This window comes from Cupressus sempervirens, chromosome 5 (assembly GCF_028749045.1).
Source record: "Cupressus sempervirens isolate cs-2001-9-10 chromosome 5, ASM2874904v1, whole genome shotgun sequence".
Classification (NCBI taxonomy): Eukaryota; Viridiplantae; Streptophyta; class Pinopsida; order Cupressales; family Cupressaceae; genus Cupressus; species Cupressus sempervirens.
Window position 1 is genome coordinate 76913569 of NC_143122.1, and position 18932 is coordinate 76932500.

The 18932-nt window shown below is 33.7% G+C and overlaps 1 pseudogene; it reads right to left on the reverse strand.

Moving 5' to 3' along the window:
- LOC149554630 (triacylglycerol lipase 1-like) overlaps positions 1–13874 on the reverse strand; it is a 69862-nt pseudogene extending 55988 nt beyond the window's left edge.
- Positions 13875–18932: the final 5058 nt, after the last annotated feature.

An 18932-nucleotide genomic window follows, 5' to 3' on the forward strand; every position in this document is an offset into this window, starting at 1 on the left:
CATTGCATATTTTTGCAATCATGTCCTATAAAGTTCAAAGATATACAAGCACAAGGCACGTGTCACATGAAGTTAAACAAAACCATTGCAAATCTTTTAATGCTTACTTTATCAAAAAATTTGTAAATCTTCCACTGGTTCCTACCATTAGCTTTAACATTGACTTTTTTTTTCATTTTAGTATTTCCTTTCTAGACACACATCCTTAAATTTATTTAGGGTTTCACTTGTTTTTACTAAATATATTTTAGATTCCTCAATCTCAGCAAAGCTGTCTTAATTTCATGTTGGGGCCCACCATATGATTAAGAAGGGGCCTTAAGTGTCTCTCCTGTAAAAGCTAAAAACCCTTCAATGAATTTGAAAAGATTAAATAATGGTTAGGACAAGAAAATTCAAATCCCAAGCTCATATCCATTGTAGAAGGCTTAAGGAAGATAATTCATAATGATAAACATAGTGGTAATATACTCCATATTATCTCTCGTCTTATTGATAATAATGTCAAACCTATTGGAGATTGTGCCAAAGAGTAATAATTTGTTCCACCTTATACTAGGGTCAATACATCTATGCCTATACCTACCTCTATTCCTTGTGTATCAACATACACTCCACCCGTCATCATAACTTCAAATCAAAATCCCAATCCTACACATGTTAGCATTTCTAATCTTATCATCATCACCATTCCTTGAAGTGTTTCAATACCTTCATCAATGCCCACTTATAATAGTATTACCTTTTCATAATTTATTGTTCCTTCAATTTATAATAATGCTCCTAAACTTTTTTAAACACATCTCCTCTTACCATCCTTTGTACCAATATTATTCTTATAATCTCAGCTAAAACTATGTCTTCCTTGCAAGTACAACTCACTTCAATGACTTAATCCATGCTTAACATATTTACTTATGGCATTGTTAGTCCTTTGTCATTGGATATCATTCGTGTTTTTCTACAATACATGGAGATTCCTCATCTTGATACTTATAACAATAAAGATGATCCTTTGACCCATATTAAATATTTTCAAACCTTGTGTAGTTAAGATTTCTTTGACTGATTTAATGGATTCCAAGCAAGGTGTTAGAGAAAAAGTGACCGATTCATTGGTACATTAATACATTTACATGCTCATATTTCTTAGTATGAGTCTCATCTTGATGTGCAATATATTTTCATTACTACTTAACAAAATGATTATAGAAATAAGATTGTACTTTATAAGTTCTCTTATTTTCCTCAATAATGTGCAATCCTTCATAATTATCAACTTCAAGTGAGTTAGTTTGAGAAAACCACTCCAATGGCTCCAATTAATAAGTGTGATGGCACATCCAGTAATTTCAAAAAAATAGAAAATCAAGAACTTCATCATTATCAACAATTTATCAAACAATGTTGATGGAACTTTATCATCAATTTTTAGACCCACCCATAATTTTACTTATCTTTATAGACATTTGTATTATGACAAAGTTAATTAATGATAAAGTGTTAAATCTGCTAATTGACACATCCAAACCTCCACTCAAATTATTGTTACTACAAGTCATACTGTACCTAAACTCATGTTGATGATGAACAATATTAGTTAACTAGGCACTGAAAGGAATGTAGGAGAATTGAATCAGTTGTTATATGATCATTGATGTCAAGTCTATTGACTCATTGATTTATGTAAGCTTGAAAAATTATCTGAAGGATATGTTGAGAAGAGAAATGGTTGTTAAAGACAAAATATGAATGAAGAAGTGATGTTAAGTGTATGAGCTTAAATGGGGAATTGATGAATCAGAATTTGACAAGGTAATTTTAGTTTGGTTATTTTACATGATTTGATAAAGTGTTAGAATGATGTATAAGTCAGTTATATTGGTCAGTAATGAAGGATTGAAGTTTTGAAGTGAAAAGACAAGGAATAAGTGTGTGCTATCAAGATAGAAATGGCAGTCGACAAGCAAAGATATCGTTTAGTGCAAGTGTACCAAACATGTGTTAAAAAGAAAGTAAGTGTTGTTGAGAAAATAAGTGTCAACCAATTAATAGTGTTAATTGAGGACATGAAAGTGTTTGGCAAGGGAAGAACACAAATTGGTAAAGATAAATAGTTTTGATAAAATCGACCACGAAACTACATCGAGTGAGAATTTGGACTGATCTAAGAAGATTCTAAGGAAAGAAAGAAGTTTTTTAGTGAAATCTAAAAATAAAATTGGATTGGTAAGATCAAATAGAGAAGATTAAAGGAAAGGTTTTTAATCCAAGAAAAGATCAAATTTCAAGGTAAATTATAGTCGACGTGATGTATAAAACATGTTTCCAAGTGGCAAAAATATTGAATGTAAGATGAGATATGATCGAACAGATGAGAAAAAATTATGGAAACCCTAATGAATATGATTAAGCGAAAAAACATTGCATGTATAAGGGATGAGTGAGAAAGGTTAAAGTTGTTGATAGCCAAGGGAAGACAGAAGAGTCATCGAGCATAACAGAGGCCAATAAAAGTGTGAAGGAAAGAAGTGATATGAAGTGTGTTTTTTGATCAACCAACAAAGAAGAGTTTGAAGAAGTGATAAGAGTTGAAAGGATATCTGAATAGGCAGAGGTAGTTTTTATCTCTACAAATCATTTCACTTTTACTTTCTAACCATTTTAGTAGAAAATATGTTAAGCGAAAGGATTAGATAGTCATATTTGTAAATCCTTTGTAACGTGGCATTCTAATGAATGTATTGAGTCCTTTAATAAGGTTGCTAATTGAGGAGTGACAAATCTAGGTGATCTTTGGTGAAAATCCCCTAACAGGGTCACATTTAGCAAATGTGTTTATAAACTTTAACATGGTTAACTTTTAACCGAACTCACTTCTTAATAGTAAATTTATTTGTGGGTGACAATTCCTATGGTGGTTTTTAACCAAATCAGATTTCCACATTAAATACTAGTGTCAATGTATGATGAATGTGTTTCATGTTATTTCATGTTTTCATATGCATAATGTTGTAAAATCTTGTTGGTCAATTGAATGCTTAACCAAGTTAATTTTTGAGAGGTTTTATAAGGGGAAAATTGGTTTAAGGGGACCTAAAATAACTGATTTACCCCCCTAAGTTATCCAACAATTGGTATCAGAGTTTTTGGTGCTTAGACATAAAGGTTTAAAATACTTTAGCTAAAGATCTAAAGATTTATAAGAAAGAGATATCCAAGTCAAACAAGGAACACTTCCCTACATGGAAATTAAGAAGGATGATCTTGTACCTATTTGAAATTGGAGATTACAAACTATACTACTTGGATAATCACTATACTTCACCACCACTTGGACATATGACAATTGAGCAAATGAGGGAAAAGCAAGAACACAATATGTTAATAATTGAGATAGCTTCTTCTTTGACTAATGTTGAATTTGATGATATCAAGAATTGTGCTACAACAAAGGAAATGCGAAAAAAACTTGCATGTGTTAATGGAGGTGATCAAAATGTACTGAGAGAAAAGGTTGAGAGTCACAAAGGAAAATATGATGACATGAGAATGCAAGAAGGTGAGAACATTGTACACTACAGTAACAAAATCAAGGAGGTAGTTAGTGCTATCAAAGGAGCTAGTGGAATTATGAGTGAAGAAGATGCAGTAAGAAAAATTCTTAAAACTATCTCACCTATATATGTTATTAAAGTCTCTGCTATTTAGGAATTGAGGTCCATACATGATAATATTGGTATCCTTGATGTTTTGATTGGTAGGATGACTGCATTTGAGCTTAATAAATTTGATAATAGTTTACCAAAAGATAGAAAATGCTTTCAAGACGGCTCTAACCATTGCTAGCGCAAGAAGAGAAAAAGAAAGAGATGTTCACCATAGTTTAGGTGGAAGTGGTTATGACTACATATTACCCAAGGAGAAAGAACAAGAAGAATTGGAAGCAATGTTGGTAAAGAGGTCACGAAGAGGGAAAGGAAAGTACAAAGATAAATTACCTCTAAAATATTTCAATTACAAAAATATTGGTCATATTACATCTAGGAGTCCTAACAATTACATGAATGATAAGGACAAGGAATATTAATTCTAAAAGTTCAAAGATAACAAGGACAGAGGAAAGAAATCATCATACCTAGCTAAGGAAGGCCAAACTAATGAGGAATTTGATGACTTAGAAGAAGGTGAGAAAGTAGTCTATGTTGCTATGAAGGATAATTCAGGAGAAGAAAGGTGTGGAGATGAAAAGCTCCTATTTCTCAAGTTGATAAGATGGATACATAGATTATTGATAGCAGTTGTTTACATCATATGACTAGTGATGCTAACAAGTTTGAAAACATAGAAGAATATGATGGAGGATGTGTTAGGCTTGGTAATGATACTTTGTGTTTTGGAAAAGGAAAGGATCCATTATTCTAATTGAAAATATTAAGTGTGATAATGCTTATTTGGTTCAAAGACTAAAATATAATTTGTTGAGTGTGGCAAAACTAAACAATGCAGGTCACTAACTAGCATTTCAAGACCGAAAGCAAAAAATATATGATGTTGTTGGAGAATTGATTGGTATTAGTGAACAATCTAAAGGTATATTTTTCTATTTGAACTCTAGTGCAAATACATGTCATATTGCAATAGGTGAAACAAGATATGAAGATGTTTGGTTATTGCACAAAAGATTCTATAATGTAAACTGTGATAACTTGATCAAGATTAGTAAGAAGCAAAGAATTAGGGGTTCACTAAGATTGTTCAAGTTAGATAAAGTCATCTATAAGGAATGTTAGATCAGTAAGATGACAAAATCAAGTTTTTCAAGAAATTATTATTCATCTAATGATATATTAGAGTTGGTTCATATTGATCTTTATGGTCCTACAAGATTGCAAAACTATTATTGTGATCAATATTTCATTTTGTTTGTTCATGACTACTCTAGGATGATATATGTAATATTTTTTGAAGGAAAAATATGTTGCATTTCAAATGTCTAAATGGTATAAGGAAAGATTTGAGAAGGAAACATATAAGAAACTAAAGTGCATAAGATCTTATAGAGGAGGTGAAGTTATTTTTGATAAATTTATTGTCTTATGCAATGAAAATAGAATTAAAAGACAACTCTTTGTACAAAGGATGCCACAACATAATGAAATAACTAAAAGAAGGAACATATATATAGTTGCTTGTGCTAGAACATTGTTAATTGAGAAGGAGGTTTCAGAAATATTCTTGAGAGAAGCCATGAGTACTATTGTTTATACCTTCAGTCGAGTACAATTGAAGAAAGGTACAAACAACACTCCTTATGAGTTTTGGTATGGCCATACACCTAATGTTAGCTACTTTAAGATCTTTGGAAGTAGGTGTTACATTCTAAAAGATTCTAGGAATGGAAATTTTGATTTTAAAGGAGATGAAAGCATATTTCTCCACAAAGAGAAAAGCTTATAAATATTTGAATAAGGTTACTAACAAGATATTGGAAAGTGTGAATGTAAGGATTGATGAGTTTGTGGATAAGAATGAAGGAGATAGAAAAAAGGAACCTAAAGATTATCAAAGATTTGTATATGATCATAAAGGATTTCCTAACACTTTACCCAAGCGGAAATTGAGGAACCAATTAAACCCACACCGAGTAAAGAAAATGTTGAACAACAAAGAATCATCTAAGAAAAGTATGTTAGAAGGAACCATTCGCTGAATCAAATAATTCAAAATAAAGATACAAGAGCCATGACAAGAAGTAAGTTGAGAGATAGTGCATGTTTTATTTGTGACTATGAGCCTACACTAGTTAAAGATGCACTAGATAATGAAAATTGGATTCATGGAATGAAAGAAGAGATTAATGAGATTGAAAAGAACAATTGGACATTGGTACCAAGAACTAAGGATAAAATATTATTGGAACCAAGTGAATTTCAAGGAATAAGTTGAATGAGAATGGATATGCGACAAGAAATAACGAAACACTAGTGTGTAAAGGATATGCTTAAGAGGAAGGCATTGATTGTGGTGAGACATTTTCTCATGTTGCTAGATTAGAAGGTGTGAGAGTTCTATTTGCATGCGTAGCTTATAAAAGATTCAAGGTATATCAAATGGATGCAAAGTTTGCATTTTTTAATGCAATACTACAAGAAGAAATGCACATTGAGCAACTATAAGGATTTTCTGAAAAAGGCAAGAAAAACATGGCATGCAAACTTTACAAGGCACTTTATGGTTTAAAATAGGCACCCCAAGCATGATATGAAAGACTCCACTCATATATGATGAGAATAGGTTTCATTAGAACTAGTGAAAATAGAAACTTCTACTTGAAAAGTGAATCTGAAGATAAGGTATTACTCGCTAAATTCTTTTGTTAATGACATCATATTTGGAGGAAACACACTAATTTGTAGATCATTTGCTGATGAAAGGAGAAAAGAATTTGAAATGTCAATGATAAGAGGGATCAAATTCTTCATTGGCTGACAAGTTCAACATACCAAGGATGGGATATACATAACACAATCAAAGTATAGAGACACATTTGACTATTGTGAAGAGAATCTTTAGATGTCTGAAAAAGAGCCGAGGATTATGGCTTGTGGTACAAAAAGAATGAAGATTTTGAATTGAAAGTGTATATGATTTTGATTGGGAATATAATGTGGATTATAGAAAAAGAACAAGTGGAGGAGCTTTCTTTATAGGAGAAAGATTAGTGACATGGATAAGCAAAAAAGAAAAGTTTCATTTCACAGTCTACTGTTGAGGCTGAACATGTAGTAGTTGCAATCAATTGTTCAAACATTGCATAGATCAAATAGTTGCTTGAAGGGATAGAAGAGGAAGTAAATGTTCATGTGACAATCTATTATGACAGTACCATTGTTATAAACATTTCAAAGAACCCTGTGATGCATTCCATGAAAAAGCATATATCAATCAAGTGTCACTATTTGAGAAAACAAGTACTAGAGAAACAAGTAAAGCTGAAATATGTGAAATCGAAAGTGAAATTTGTTGATATCTTCACCAAGCCATTACCTAGGGATACTTATGACTACCTCAGAGGTAAACTAGGGATTATTCCACTATCTATTGGTCATTAGAGAAAGATGCATGTTGCATCAATTCATGCTTTATCATATTGTCTATCTATGAGTTGATATTTATGTTTACTCTTTAGGAGCAACCTAAAGTTGTTAAGAAGGTGAATGTAGTGCCTACCCCATTTCGCTTTCAGTTATGTTGTTGAACACTTTTAGGCCAACTTCCATGTTATGTTATTTGATGTAGCAGTACTTGGTTACCCGGATGGGTTGATACTATCTTCATGATTTTCTTATATGTTTGATGAGATATTTTGTACTCGGGATATTTCTAGTGTTATTATGATTCATGGATATTCATGTGATGATGTTTAGATGCTTTTATATAACGATTACAATTAAGAATATAATGATGTGTTATATTGAATTTGGATACTTTCCTCATACTTGCATGTGTGGTGTGTGTGTTTTTTTTATCTCTTTTTTTCGTGACTAATGTGGTTGAGAGAGGGAGTCGTAGTCACTTGTTAATTGGCATCTACACAATGTACCACTCCTTGTCATTGCATGTTTAGCTTTATATATATATATATATATATATATATATATATATATATATATATATATATATATATATATATATATATATATATATATATATATATATATATATATATATATATATATATATATATATATATATATATATATATATATATATATATATATATATATTCTCATCTTTTATGCAGGTTGCAAGTTACTTTTATACTTCCTTGAATTTCTAAGATGAGTGTGCCCTATCGCAATATCTCAAAGGTAAAAGAGGGGAGATAGTTTTGAAGTCCAAATCCCAACCCCGAGCCAATTTTTCCCATGGTAAATGACAAGTATATGATTCTCTACCCTTCTAAATTTGTCAAGGTGATGTGAATTTGATGACTTAAGCTTTGAGATTGATTTTATATTTTGCTTGGTTGTTGAGGTTCTTCTGAGTACACAATTTACTTTGCAGCTTTAAGTGTAATTAATCAGTGAAAGGAATTAATTAAAGTAATTATTTAAATGGGAAAAAACTTTAGGAAGAAAATATTACCATACTTATTTAATTAAATAAGAATTAGTTAAATAAAAGTGTTAATTGCAAGACTTACCTAAAAATTCTAACTTTAGAATTAGAAATAATTAAATATGTCAAAAACTAATGTGGGCAAATAGTAATTATTTTATTTTTAGCCTATGTAAATTTAGAAGTTACCTATAAATAACGAGAACTAAATATTATTTGAAATTGCAACAATAATATTATTCTCTAAAAGTAGCTTGCTAAATTAAGACAAATGGAAATTAAAATAAAGTAAAATAAAATACAAAAGGCACTAAGTGTGCATGAAATGTCTAATTAAAATAAAATAAAATAAAAATAATTAAGTGAGGCCAATCGAAAAATAGAAACCCTAACTAGGGTTAGAGGCCTTTTAATTTGTAATTGGAGCTCATTTCTCCACACAAAGGTTTGCAAGAGAACCTTGAGAATTGGTAGGTAGGAATTTCTCTATGGGCTTTTGAAGATGGGAATTCGTGGGCACAAGGTTTCAACAGTTTTCATTAGCATCAAATTGAGGTAGGAAGCTGAGAAAATCCATTTGAAAATTCCTCAATGATACAGAGGCTAGTGGTCTACAACAATATTATCTTCCACTAGACTCCACATCTTAATGTCTTCACTCTTTGAACCCTCCCACTCATACATCAATGCATTTTGAACATATGGTGTTGTGACTGTCCTAGTCTTCCAGCACTCCGCTTGTCTCCAATAACCTATCAACTAAGATCACTCTCAAAGGATCCACTACTACTTGAAACAAAAGGACTCTTCTATATGTACCCCTATAACCCTTTAATCCCTTTATAAAACATCCCAACACATTCATGAAACAAATCCATGAAAATCTTCCCTATCACTGTCCTCTACACATACCCGTAAACAGTCATCCATAACTTTTGGCCCCAATCATATTTCTTTGATCACACCATTCAAATTTGGCATATCTTGGCCCTCTCCAACATATCCAAAATTTGGCAAGATCTAACAGTTCAATATGGAGATATGTCCCCCGCACTGAGACTGCATTTTTTGGGATAATTTTTCATTCATTTTCCAAACAGTTACTATCTTTCTCCATTCCAAACACCTACCAACTCTTGCATAAATGCCTGCAACTTGTAAAACAGGTTATTTACATTCTCTACCATAACCTTGTCCATTATGGTGGTTTATTCCACGTTAACTATGAAAGAAACTACATTTCAAGTGCTCTCTGTTCACACTAGTAAAAGCTTGGACAACCTACACCAAAAATTGAATATCTTTGCTGATTTTCAATGAAATCGTGTGATTCAAAAACCAAAATGGAGTATATTCGCGCCTTCATGTATTCCAATAGGTTCTAGATAAATATGCTAAGTTTTTCACATGAAATTATGTGTGTAATCAGACTGCAACAATATAATAAAACGAAGAAAATACAAGAAACTGAACTTTCATTAATGTCCTACTTGTTACACAGTCCATCATGCCCTTTTTGGACATTTTACATCATATTTAAACATTTCCCCACTATACCAACTGATCCAAACCGCCTATGGAACCAACTATTAGTCGGTTATATCCTTAACAAAAGCTTATTGCATATTATCATTCTTAGCAATTTTTGACTTTTCTAACCTTGGGAACCTAACCATCATCTTTATTACATTCATATGGTCTTATGAGACTTTATGACACCCAAATCATTTATTAAACTCCTATTTATCCCTTCAAACCCTTATAAGGTTCACTTGACCCATATGCCCCAATTAAGGCATCATTGACAACATCAATTACAATCATGTATTACATGAACTCACATAACTTTATTAGCCTTAATTACAATCACAAATGATCATTTAAACCTTGTAGAATCAATTGCCCCATGTATCCTTTATTTTGGCCTTATGGTGACCCCTATGTTCTATGAGTGACCCTAGTGTCTTCATAAGTCTTCATCCTTGGTCCTGGTGCTCCTGCACCACTCAAGAACTTCTATCTTCTTTGTGCCTATAAGAAATGGAAATTATACTATGGTTGATCTATTGGAAAATTTACATTGAATTCATTTTAGTAAAATTGGTAGGATGAAGTTTGAAACCCCTTAGAGAGATCAATGGTTCTTGTTCTGAAAACATCTATGGAATTTAAAATTGAAACCCCAATGGAGAGAAATTAAATTGAGATAAACAATCTAAAGCCAAGGCTTTGGAGACAACAAAAAATTTACCAGATTTTCTTTAAATAGAACAAAATGAAAGATTGAAATAATTTTTTTGTGGAAATCCAATTTTTTTTAATGGGAGATTTGTTTGTCAAAAAAAAATCTAAATCAAATTGGGAGGTGGGCCATTACACCCCACCTCCAATGCGTTGCAACCTTGGCCACACATAGCTGCCCAAGGTAGCAGTATTGCCTTTAAGGTAGGCGTAATCCCTTTACGAGATTTATATTATATATATATATTTTTTAAATTTCTGAAGAAAAAAAGAATTGCTAATAATAAAAAATGAATATATATATATATATATATATATATAGTTTTAAAATATTAATTAGAGTAGGTAATAATTAGTATAATCTAAATTTAGTCTTAAGATTTAATTTTAAATTGGAATTTAACTATACTGAATTCAGTCATTTAGTAATTGAATTTAGTACATTGAGGATATGATTACCTATTTAATCACCTTCTTATTAGATTTTCAAATATTATCAAAAAACAATTGTAATTAAGTGAATTACTCTGGTAAGGATTATTGTAGTCTAATAGTTACTCGAATCATTTGGGGGAAAAAAAAAAACATACACATTTAAGCTATGAAAATGAAACTTATCCTTATGATCAAACTAAACTTGGGAATTCTATTCAACCAAGGAACTTTTACAAATAGGAAACTGCAACTGTGACTCCAAATAGAACCTTATAAAACATTAATCGAAAACTTCATGGTTGGAAAATTACACTTGGCATAAAGAAATTATTGTGATGTTGTGTTTTATTCATGTGATGGGTGTGGGGAAACCTAGTAGGTTGACCAAATAGGAATGTGTACTAGAGGCAGGGAATTAAGTTGTTTTCTAGTGATTCATGTCAAAATGATTGTTCTATGTTTCGTGATGATAACCAGTGCTTTGCGAGATCTTATATCGTGATTCTTCATGCAACCTATTGAAGGAAATTGATATGCGGTCTATTTGTGAATCCAGTTGCTTGTATAAAACTGAGATGTTTACAGTTATTATTTATGAGATACATTTATATGAGGTTAGGGTAGGTTATCTATGTGTATGTTGGGAAGTGGCTTGCAATGGGGGTCAAAGACCTGAAGAGGCTTCCTGGGAAACACATTGTAAGTAGTATTAATAAGTCATAACATGATCATTAAGGGGGTTTAAAATGAATTAACAAGATGTCAGTTTGGTACCTCAATCATGCCTTGAGTGCTAGTATAGACTAGGATGAGAGTAGTGATGGTGTGTGGTTGTGACCTTGCTTGATTGGTATGCCTTGTCTCTATGAAAGGATATTGATGACTATTATTGAATAGATTGTCTTCTAAGAAAATACATACAAATTAACTCTAAATGCCCAGATAAGAAGACCAAATTAGCACTAACAGTTGGATAGGTTTGTATTGGATTAATAACCTTCCTCTGAATTCTATCGGGTACAGCTCCCCGTATATGATATACGATGAATCAACTACATTACAAATATGAATGCTTTTAACTTGAAAGCACAAAAGGTTTACAAACATCCATCCATAAGCACAAAATAGATGCACAAAAACTAAGCAACTGAAAAGAAATAAATGACACAAAGTTCATTCATTCAGATTTTACATAACAGAAAGAACTAAAACAATGAATGAATCTTCCATTTTCCTAAGAAAGTAAAGAATCAAAGCTTCGAAGATATATTGATATCAAAACGTATTCAAAAAATAGCAACACTGAATGCATTTAGAGAAAACTGAAAGTTACACAAAGATAACAATCAGTGGGAAGAAACTGCCCAAACTCCAAGTTTTGGTCTACAATGATCTCCCTACTCTCCCTTCTCTAAAATGTAAAAGACTATGCAGAACTTATTACACAATGCATCAGAATTACCATTTAGAAGAAAATAAAATTTCCCTCCCTTACATTACATCCCAAAATCAAAATTTCCTTCTTTAACTAACACAAAGTCTAGAAAAATAAAGCTTTGTTCTACTGCAACCCCAAAATTTGTCTTCCCTTCCTCGAAGAACTGGGAAATCTCTCTGTGAAAAACTAGAACCCTTCCCCTACAGTAGCACAAAGTTTGCCATCGAGAGAGAGAAAAAAAAGAGCCCTCTACTCTACCTTTCTTTGGCTTATTTAACACTTGGTTATCTCCATAACATTTCAGTTACATAACTGATTCTTGACAATCATCATCTCTTCTCATATGGTCCAATGTTTACAAATATTACATCTATAAGGTTTATAGTAAAGACAATTAGCATGCGATTCAAATAAAGTTTTAATACCATCACTAGGGTATGCATCTTCCATTTATATCCTCGGGCCTTTTTTTACTTGTTAGTTCCTCCACAACATTTATATTCAAAATTGCTCTGCATATGACATTTGTTTGGTTATATTTTGACTAACAAATCCTTGGATCTATAACTTATGTAAAGTCTTCAAGTCCACATGAATGATCCTTTTTACTTCTTGATACATCATGTTCCTTTAAATATCCTTTTGTTGTGAAGAAATACCCATTCGATGTGATATGCTCCTCAGCAATTGAGATAAACCTAATTTTTTCATCAACTTGTAACATATCTATTCCTTATAATAGATAAGTGTGTCTGTATGTGTGTGTGTGTACACACACACACACACACACACACACACACACATACACACACATATATAACTTGATGTTTTAAATATTCCCCCTGCATTGACACTAAGTGACATTATTCCCACTAGTGTAGATATATAACATAACTTCACCTATCTTTGCAATAGTCTCAAATGCTCTAGCGTGTCATTGAGGGTACACGGGACAATGATGTTTGCTGCCCCTAATTCTCTTGTTTAACTTGACAAATGGCCCGATAGTGCTAAAATTGAGCAAGATATACAAACATTTCTCTTTATACACAACCTCAAAACCACATTATATCCATATTCAAGCTTGTATATCACTGTCCCTTTAATCTCATTACAGTAGAAACCAAATCAGGAAAAGGAAGAAATTGACCACCCCTTTAGTAGAAATTCACACATTATCAAAAGAACAATTAAACATTACCCAACTAAAGCTTTCCCTTGCAAATAATTTATTCAATCTACTCATAGGGATCAATTCCTCCCCCCCGAATCTCACTAAAACATGGTTTGTGTTTGGAACAAGAGCGATAGGTGATAGCCCAAATAAGGTGCAGCAATGATGGAACAAGGCATAAATATACACAAAACATCAAACTTCAATCAATGTGTAAGCCCGCATAACCCATATCTCTCATAATCTCGAGCTGTGTCTTTCAAAGTTGCCTACTATGATCTCCAAGATCACATTTTGCATTGATAATCTTTGATACCTCGTCTGTTAAGTATTGTATGAGAAGACAACTTTATTTGAAATCTCTCTATCTGCGACCACATTGTACTCACATTTTTTTATGATAGCTACATGACACTTAATCTACCGTGCCAATGCCACATTGGGTCTTAAAGCAGCCTTCATACCTGTAAGAATTTGCCTAAGGGAAAAATTCACCCAAGAACTAAGAACTCAAACACAAGCACAACTGTAGACAAAAAATGGAGAGAGTATGATCAGAATAACAATGTATTCAATAACTTGATGCTTAGAGTACACTAGGAGTGCCTGATTATAAAGGCTACAAAAGAGCTTCTAGAATGCATAGAAGTTAGCACCATGAATTGTCATACAACCAAGCACATGTCCACCAGATATGGATTATCCTCCATTAAGCACGAAAGTAAGTGCGGTGATGAGAGGATAAGCCTAGAAGAGTGGGACACGCAAAACAGTGTTGTAGACACCATGTGTTGAAATAGAGTTGTGTACTCTTGTGTTGTCAACATGACAACTCACAAGGTTGCACAAACTCCTAAGTGTCTCATAAATAAAACTAATAAAATAATGTAATATAATTAAATAATACATTAACCTAAATAAACTTAAGTAAGTGTAAATAGTAAAGTACTTATTTACACCAACAATACCAATGTCTAAAAACTCCCATTATGAGGTGAAACAAAATGTCAATCATCGGGGTGTCTCTAAATTCGTGTGATCTACAAGATAACATTGTCTTCCATGGCAGCAACGAACACGATGTTCGATATTTTCTTTTTTTAGCCACGGGAGTCGGGTCCCTTCTATTGCTAACGACATACTCTATGTTGTATTGCAGATTTACATCGAATTTGCATGATTTCCTTAAATTGGGTTTCAAATTATTCTTTTGATGCATAACAACTGAGGTCCGGTCTTATCATATCACTTGTCTCATTTTGCAGGTTTTTGTGGTATCCTGTCAAAACATTGGTCTGCACTCGGGATGCCTAACACGATGACGTGTATATGCTATTAGGAAAAATGGCTATCTAGCATTCGAAACTCCCAATTATATCCTTTTGAAAATGTCGTCGACATTTTGTGAAACATTTCAAATGTATTTCTATATTCTTTGAAACTAGTTAACACCTTTTCTTCTATGGTGATCGAACTCAAGCTGCTTGTTCTCCATGTTTTTATATTTGAGCGCTTAGTATATGTCATTAAGATGGTTTGCCGAGTAGTTAGAACTCATTGTGGGCATGCCCATCACCATTGTTTATACCATTCAAATTGAATACACTAAGATAGGGACTATGGGGAGTCTCCAAAATTGTGCATCGCGGTTCTTGCCATCTATAATGGTTTTGAACAATTTTGCATTATTACCAACGAATACTCGCTATTGAGAACCCCAAGATTTGACCCGATGCCATTATAATGAATAACTGTCAGGAGCTTCCATATGGTCACTCAATGTATACCTGCAATGATTTTAGTGCCGACATTCTTATGCGAGCCAATAGTTTCGAAAGATATATGTGAAGCTCAAATTTGGAGCATCTTAATCAGTATATTGTGATTTGAACAAAACTTGGGGCTTAAATATGGAATGAACTCATCAAAGGTCTTACAATGTTGAACCTCTGAACTAGACCAGATCTTCACAGTCTTGATCTGCCCTTCTGTACTTTTTTGAAACTGTTAAACTGACCAAAACTGAACTTGAATCATGAACCGAGACTAAATTCGAGTATTAAACTGAATAAGGATTCTAAACTTTTTTGAGTCAACTGTTCTGCATTTTGAACCACTTTGAACTATGGTTCGAAGGAGTTCAAGATCAAAGACTAAAAGATTTTAAATTGTGTCCATATTGGGTAACAACAATGCCACATATAGTCACTAGGGGAATACAGTCCTGAGAGAGTGCTAGGGTAACCTTAGAGTTGACTCATGTGATGAAACTTTCTCTTATGCACATTAGGTTTCTTACATGTCTTGTTGCCTCTGGGATTAGATGTACCTTACAGAGTTTTTCCAAGGTCTTGAGAAGATTCTTGTTGTGACTATTGGATCACTATATGTTTGGGACTTGAGATTATATCCCCGGCATGGTGGGAGTGGGGCCACTTAGGTTCCACAAGGTCGGGAGGTAGTGATTCTTTTCCATTGAAATCTGACAACTAGACACTGATGCTGGACATACCACTAATGCAGTTGTTCTATACTTTCTACTAGATGACTATGTTGCATACTCTTACAATGATATTTTGTACTTCATTTGTTGTGATCCTACATGATGATATTCTGATCATGATGTATATTCTTTTAGCATCTCATACCTTGTATCATGTTCAACAGATGAGTGTGCATCCTTTTGTATCGATATATTATTTTGGGAGATTTTGCCACATGTGGTTATTCCTAAGTCATGGACTTGTTTAATATTAAACTTCATAAAACTTAAAATGTGATTCAACGTTATGGAGCCATTGACAAATGTAATGTTTATTGCTTTGCTTAAGTATGTATGTGATGTGAATTTGAGTTATTGCTTCCACATTATTATCTCTCGTATGTTTTAATCTTTTGAAAAAAAATAGAAAACTTGGCATCCTTATAGGTTAATTTCTCCTGGATTCTCTAGTGGCGCATTACATATGGTATCAGAGCCCAAGTTTCTACACTAGGAACTCTAGGCATATTGTGTGTCCACTAGATAACAAGTAGATAACTTGCAACATCAACATTAAAAATTATAAACTTGAAAACACAGTTGAAAAACAACTTGAATGACAAACCTCCCAAAAAAAAACATAGGAAGATGGAAAACTGAGAAGTTATAACCTTTTTCTTCAAAATGAATATTTATGTGATTCTACTTCATGATATCATGCTTTTGTTTGATTTTGGTATGTCATTGTTTTCGCTTGGTTGTTGTAGGAAGATGGTGATTGAAACTAGATCAAGTGTGAGGGGTCATAGCTCAAGATGAGGTAGAGACTAAGGAATAGGCAGGCATAATGGCCCTCATTCAATTGATCATGAGATTCTTGTTCAGGAGAAGAACATTGGAGAGCATCATGCTAACTTAGAGGAGGCAAACACTAGGAAGATGTTGAAGATCATCTTAGATGGCCTACCTCCCCAGAAAGGGATTGAACATGAGGAATCGCATCACTCTAGGAATGATGAGAGATAGAGAGAGAGCATCATGACCATCGACAGAGGTTCATCAATGCTTCCCTAATGAAGGACCTACATCAAGCTAAGGTAAAACTTTCATAGGAGAAGGTACTGGTTACAATGCAAAGAACTGGTTGATTGCCTTGGACAGATGCTTTGTGATGCACGAATTTGATTCTAATGTCAAGGAAAGGTATTCCATTACTCACTTGGATACCTTTACAGCCACTTGGTGGAAGATAGAGAAAAAGAAGTTCAAAGTAGACATGAGTACTATTACATGGGAGTTGTTCATTGAAAACTTTCATTATCACTTTTTACCAGACCAAAGGCACCAGTAGAGGGAAAATGAGTTTAACAATCTGAGGTAGTATACCATGACCATGGTGAAGTATAAGCGCAAGTTCCTTGAGATCATGTCATATGCAGGGATCAGTAAGAGTTCACCACTAATGGTACAATACTTTATTTGGGGACTGAACAATTATATCATTGGGGGTGTGAAGGTGTTCCATCCTAAGACCCTTAAGGATGTAGTTCAGTATGATATTCTTGTGGAGCAGAATGTCACTTTGGGATATGGTGGTTTATTGGGGGCACCTACTAGTGGAAATGCACCTTCAAGATCCAAGGGCACACAAAACAGAGGAGCAGGAAGTAAAAGGAAGTCTCCTTTCTCAAAGGGCAATCAAGGCAATCAACAACAACATCAACAGAGAGGATCTTTTTAGTTAGCTCAAAGCAGTGTCAATGGTTCTAACTCCTGGAACTTCTGTAATGTGCAGTGCAATAAGCGCAATCAATATAGTTAGCCAACACAGAGCACTCATCCCTTCACCAGTAAGAGAAGCCACCAACAATCTAGTTTACCTCTAGTTGCTAGATGTTTAGGCAGAGGTACAAGATGTTTATCTTGTGGACAGTTTGGGCATATTGTAGCCAACTACCCAGAACATACTTTATAGTATTCTAGAAAGAGACCTAGAACTTCTGAGCATACAATGGGTGATGCTAGGAAGTCACATGGATTCTTTGCAGCAGTAGACCACCATCGGGCAAATCATCAAGGTACCATTTTTGATACCATCGGAGCTATCAGAGGTACACCTCTTTCTATTTTATTTGACTCCAATGCTACAAACTCTTTCATATCACCTTCTATAGTAGCCAAGTGCAAGCTCAAGGCGGTTAAGCAAGACCTAGGTTGGCAAGTGGAGCTAGCTTTAGGAGCCAAGGTAGCCAGAGGCTCCCTAGTGCATCATTGTGGGTTAGACCTAGGAGGATTTACTACTAAAGTAGACCTTCGAGATATTTCCCTTAAATCGTATAATGTGGTATTGCATATGGATTGGTTAGGAGTGCATGGAGCCAAAATTGACTATAGGAGGAAGATTATTAAGTGCAAGAATGACAGGGGTAAGGACACAGAGATCATAGGCATCCAAATACCCATATCACTTTGCATCATCTCCATGATGCAGCTTAGGCAGAGCATCTAGAAGGGATGTCAAGTGTTTGCCCTTACAGTGAATGAACTAGAGCAAGATGAGGAATCTAAGGACAAGACACTAGATCACCCTATATTGCAGGAGTTTATTGATGTCTTTCCTAGCAAGATTTTGGGGATGCCACCCAAGAGGGACATTAATTTTTTTATTGAAATCATTCCAAGAGTAGAGCCCATATCTAAGGCCCTATACCAGATGACAACTCAAGAGTTGGATGAGTTGCACTTGCAGCTAGAGGAACTCCTAGCTAAGGCTACCATTAGGCCGAGTGTTTCCCCATGGGGAGCACCTGTACTCTTTGTGAAGAAGAAGGATGAATAATTATACTTGTGCATTGACTACATATAGTTGAACAAGGTAACTATTAAGAATATATACCTCTTATAGAGGATCGATGATTTATTTGACCAAATCAAGGGAGTCAAGGTGTTCTCTAAGATTGATCTTAAGATCGATTCTTCCCTAAAGGGGATTGGAGTGGTCCTTATGTATGAGGGATGAGTGATTGTGTATGAGTCTC